We start from the raw sequence: 6,100 nt of genomic DNA on the forward strand, positions 1-6,100 counted from the left end.
AAGGAGACACTTCTGATCAGATGAAGGTTGGAGCTGAGATTTTGCTCTATCTGGCTCCTCCTGAGAGCGTTTCATTAATTAAAGTTACAGAAAACAGTAAGGTGTGTTTAGAGCTTTATGAATGAGCTACTTTTGTCACTGGGAGTTTTGCAATTGACTTGAATGGAGCCATGGCTTCCCATTCCTGGATGCCATCCTACAAGATAAAATGCAGTCAACACAGTAAAGACATAAAAAATATAAGTGCAGCATTTTCACTTCCATAGACGTTAATCATCTCTCAGTTGCATGCCTAGAATATAACGTGCAATGATAATCTGCTGATCTATCAAAATGTCAAAAGAAAAGATTCTACATCTTTAGGAAACAGCAAGAAATGCCAAAGTTAGATCTGCTTGCCAACGTACTCATTAGCGCTCAGGCACAAGTTCTCTGTAGCTGTAAAATCTCTGATATGTTTGTTCTCTGGGGACTTTAAGCAGTCACCAGACAAGCTCAGAGATCCCAGTTCACATCACACCACGCAATTACTTTTAGGATTGATTTCAATAGGGATGGAGACCATGGATGTACCCTCTGCAAGGGATCAACATCTTCCAGCGCCACTCAAGCCTTTAATCCATAAGAACACTCAGGGCAACGTTGTAATGGCTTAATGAGTTTGAATTTGTCTGCTTGTAGTTGAAACACCCACAGGTAAATAGGAACCTGCTATCAGGCATGTGAACAAGAACATCCAGCTCACACTGGGCAGATTGAGCCATTAATATTGAACACGATTCACAGAATGATATGGGGTTGGAAGGGACCTCTGGAGATCACCTAATCCAACCCCCCCTGCCAAAGCAGGTCCACTAGAGCAGGTTGCACAGGAATGTGTCCAGGCGGGTTTTGAATGTCTCCAGAGAAGGAGACTCCACCACCTCCCTGGGCAGCCTGTTCCAGGGCTCTGCCACCTTCAAAGTGAAGAAGTTCCTCCTCATGTTTAGATGGAACTTCCCATGTTCCAGTTTGTGCCCATTTCCTCTTGTCCTCTCACTGGGCACCACTGAAAAAAGACTGGCCCCTTCCTCCTGACACCCACCCTTTAAGTGTTCATAGGTGTTGATCAGATTCCTCCTACAGTTCATGGTCCTCAGAGAAAGCTTTACTGCAGGTTGTTGGCCTGATGTGACTGGTAACTCCACCAGTCTCTGAATCACCCTATTGAAGGTCCCCGTAAAGGCACTTAAACTAAATGTCTGATGTTAGACAGTGAGAATCTACATCCTCTGTTAAGTTGGACCATGTGAATACCTTCCGAGGTCTCTCAAAGACACAGACCTAATAGTAGAACCTGGGGTTCCTTGTGTGTTTCTAGAAACAGTAAAGTTAATTGTTCAAACAAGGCTGCTAAGGGATGCTAATGGATTGTGAAGAGAGCAAGAGACAGGAAGTGGTGAGATATGTGGAGCTACAAAAGATATTATAGATATTCATGGGCAATTTGTGATAATGAGAGCTCATTAAGAGGTTCTTGAGACAAGGGTTCTGTCATGAGGCAGTTATTGTAGCTGAATTTAGTGGTTTGTTTTATGTAGAAGATGGGTTAAAATCCAAGAAGTATATCCTGTTAGGACAAGACTGATTAAATTTTAAATGACACTGACTTGTAGCCACTTACTGAAGTAAAAAAAAAAAAAAAAAAAAGGAGATATTCAGCCAACAGTTTGGTTTCACAGACTGCAGTGATGGAAGGTAGTTATAAGCCCGAGAACCTGGGAAAAGTTCTTACCTCAGAGGGAAGAACCACTGTGCTGAGATGGCTCAGCAGAAAGCTGCGAAAATTATTTAAGATCATTAACTGAGAGTTTTAAGATGTAGTTCCATGGAGAACAATCATAAAACTAGCCCTCCAAAAGAATGAGTCAGAATACCCAATATTTGTGCTTACAGCCTCACACTTCAAGCCGAGTCTTGAAAAAGAATCTGATCACTGCACAGAGCAGAGATTTTTTCCAGTGATATGAGTAAGGGAAGATGCCGGATAAATTGCTTATCATGATGGGCAAAGCAGATGGGCTACAGACGTGACAGTTTCAAGATTTATTTTTTTTTTAAAGGTCGTCTTACCCTGATTTCAGAGGGTGCTATAGCTTGACAGCAGGATTTGTTGTAAGGCAGAATATGGTCTCCACCACACTTTGCTGTATTACTGGCTGGTAGGACTCTCCTCAAAGGCATGCTCATGGCTCGTGGTGGTTCTGGAAAGTTCCAGTGTCTGCACACACAAGTCAAAGTCCACATAAAGATGAAAAATGGTAGTTTAAGGCTCAGAGGTTGTTTGGGACTAACACATATCCAGACAACATGGTACAAGGAACTACACAGCACTAAGAGAGAAGAGTCTCTGCAAATCCTGAGCACTGTGAACTCTTCTCAAGTGTAGAAGGAGCCGGTAGGACCTTGCACTGGGCGGAGAGACTGGTCAGATGGGGTAGGCTTCCCAGATCACAGTTCTTGCTGGAATTATGTGGCATGTGTCACCAAACTGGCCTTACTGTTTGATTGGCACACTCAATCCCTGGGCAAAGTTGGTGACGTTCAACAAACCTAATTTCAGATTACGCTCTCTGCTCTTATATGGCAAAATGAGCACATTGCTCTTTCCCAACTACTTTTAGAAAAAAAGAGAGTAACTGAAAATTTTTAAGAGTGCAACGTGTCCAACGGAGGAATAGTAACCTGACAGTCATGCAAACAATGTCTTTCTAAAACAAACTGTTATTTCTCAGTATGGTCACACAGCTGCCTATCATTGCCTCTGCTTCCAACCCTTCTGGGTTATTAAGCAGAAAAAAGGACTATAGAAATAAAGGAGACCTGTGAGCAACACTTTTATGATTTTCCAAAGAACTGTAGATCATGGACTCAGGCCTTTCCAAATACAGCAGACAAGATGTTTGCAGGAACCTTTCTCCACCCAGCCTTTAACACCACTTTCAGGGAAGGAGGTCACAGTAACAGTCAATGGCCAGGTAAGGCTCCAAGCTGAGTTCTACTTAACTGAAGAAAACATCCTCCCAAGCATCTTCCAACATTTAGCCGTACTTTATCCTTCCTGAGAGAACAGTAAACCTGGCTACTTTGTAATCCCAAAGGAAAACTATAAACTGGAAATTAAGTAATTCAATGTCTAAGTTCTCATACTGTATCATGCATGCACAGTAATTTAAAATTCTTTATATACTTCATCACAATATCTCATGATAGTAAAAAACCATGTCTGTTTTACAAATAGAACAAGGAAGTCCACAGGGATTCAAGCTACGTACCCACAGCAGGGCTGGTACTTCTGTCATGTAGCTCAATGCTCTGATTCTCCTCCTCCCCAAAAAGGGGGATCACCTGGAGATGGGACACATGACATTGGATGGAGGTCTCCCATATTCTGAAAAGTAACATTTCAGCTTATTATAATAACTGCTCGTACATACGTATTCTTCTTCAGGGATGCAGGCAAAACTAATCCACCCTTTTGTTTTAAAGACAATTCTGTATCTGGTCATTCTGGTCTTGACAAGTATGTGGGAACATCCCTTCTCTGCTTGCTGGCTGTTCGCATGACTGTCAGGCCATTTAGCAACACTTCACAGAATCAGAGACGGTGGCTTTGAAGGAACAAAGACAGAACCACATTATTGGGTTTTCTTGCTAGTAAGTTATAAAGAAATCTGTCACCCAAGCAGCTATTGGAGAGAAATGACTCCCTGTCTGTTCCCAGTCAGCAACGCCAAACAAACCAGTGTCTCCAGGGTCTCCAGCTTTTCCTCTTTGCAGGCTTACTGCTAAATCAGTCCTTTCTTCTGTACATCTTGTACATTTCAGCGTCCAAATTTGCTTTGTACTGATAGGTCTTTGCTTAGAAGCCGCTATTTATAGTGAACTGAGGTGAGCTGTCTTTTTAACTTCTCTTCTGCCTGAACTTCAGCTGCAGAAAAGATTCTTTTTTTTTCTTTTTTAGGCCTTGAAACCAAATAAAAACCCCAAACTGTGGAGGTAAGTTTTGCACCAGAACTCCCTGCCTGGTTCTTAGCATTAAGAGAGAAGCCATATTTTTGATTCTATTCATTTAGAGTTTAACAAAAGTTACAGAGAATCCTGAATGGGGTGAGATGTAAGAGAAGACCTGCCCTGGTTGTTACTGATCTTCAGATAATCCTTTCTAATTTTATTTGCTTGGCTCCTAGGAAACTTCTTACTACAAACGCAGAAAGTTTATGTGAGTGTAAACATTGTGTCCTGAACTCAGAACAAGGAATGAAGTAACTCAGAATAAGGAATAAAGAAGTATGAGGCTACTTCTTTAGTGGCCTAGTGAATATACTACTATTAACCAACAGAAAATTTGGATAAAATGGAGATTATGTTAATGACTAAAACAGATACAGCAAATGACTAAGCCATACATGTGAAATATACACAATTAGACTTTTCCTACGACAGGGAGCTGCTGTATTATTTAAGTGAATGCTGTCATCAAGGAGTTATAAGGATAATTTTGATGATGATTTCTGATGGAAGGCACAGTAGTGGGTGGACTACTAAAGACAACAGAGACAACTTGTCTGAAAACAGGTAAGAGTCAATATCTGTGCATAGCACAGATGTTGAATCAAGAGGTCTATCTGCCCTTTAACTCTCTGCCGTAAATAAATGAGAACAATCAAAGGCTAAATTCCTGTTGCCTTTTTTTTTGTTTGCCAACTTGCATATATTTGCATTATATTGCACTTCAAGAATTAATTTAGATCTTTCCCTAAGTCTGTTCATATCACTGTCATTATTTCTTCTAGTATATAACCGGTTCGGGCACAACAGGGGCATGTCTCATTTTTTCCTGCTTTTGAAGTGGACAGAGTTTAATATGTGGCATATTAAATAGCAGAAAGCGTAATGGCTGGAAGGATGCATGTTCCCTTCCTTAAAAATGGTGGATCAGGCCTCTTTTTGCTGTTGTATTTCTGTGGTGTTACTGAGTCAGCAGTGTCTGTGGGGCTGGTGCATTATTCTGCCACTGGGATTAGTGTATGCTGATGCTGTAATTGTGAGAGAAATGCCTTTCTTAGTTTAAACATAACTTTGCAATTTTACCCTTGCAGCTCTATACTCTAATTTTTCTTTTTGGGACTGTAACTGTGGGCTGCGGTTTTGCAAACATCAAAGGTCCACGATGAGCTGTTAACTTTGGTAAATTATTCATGGTAAATAACTATGTAAACAGGGAAATGTTCAGATAAAAATGAACATTTCCTTCAGTCTCAGATAGCTTTTTCATTCACTGATAACCTTCTGAAGTACTATCATAATTTGAAGCCAATAAGTAAGTGCAAACCTGCTAGCACTTAAACACACGTGAAGACATCTTTATAAGTTTTTCACAATGTGTCCTTTTCCATTCTGTCTCCTGACCTGTCCGATTTAGGCACATATCAACATTAAAGGATCTGTTACGCCAGCTCAGCCAGCAATGGGCATCTGCTCCGTGCTGTGGGTGACTTGTGTTGTGCTGTGAGAAGCCCTTGTTTTATCTCAGCGTTCCATTTCCCTGCAAATGAGTTCATGTTCTTGGAAGTTTTTCACCTTATGAGTGACAAGACAGTCTGTTGTAGCAGTTCTTTTGCAGCACTGAAATGGCAGGATTTATTTTACCTCACTTTAACCATCTGAAAAGAGAGCATCACCGCTCAGCCAAGTCAAATTTCCTTTACAACCCATGTGGAGAAGAACGCACTTGAAGTAAGCTTGCATGCCTTAGCATTAAAAATTAGGGGAGATGAATCCCAGACAGAAATTTTGCTTATAAGTCACTTCTAAAGCACATTTTGAGTCCATTACCATGCTAAGAAGTCTTCTTAGCAGCTACCTTCTGTACCACACCTGAAAAGCTAGAAAATTTAGGCTGTGCTGAATAGAAGCAGTTGCAGAGGCTGAGAGCCCTTGCAAAAAGAACATTTATAACAGATCTGTTAGTTTAAGAATGTGAACAATTTTGCCACTGTTCAATTTGGAGATTATCAGAGAAATTTCAATCTAATTTGTAGTAGCAAATAACTGAACA

This window comes from Numenius arquata, chromosome 16, assembly GCF_964106895.1.
Source record: "Numenius arquata chromosome 16, bNumArq3.hap1.1, whole genome shotgun sequence".
Lineage (NCBI taxonomy): Eukaryota > Metazoa > Chordata > Aves > Charadriiformes > Scolopacidae > Numenius > Numenius arquata.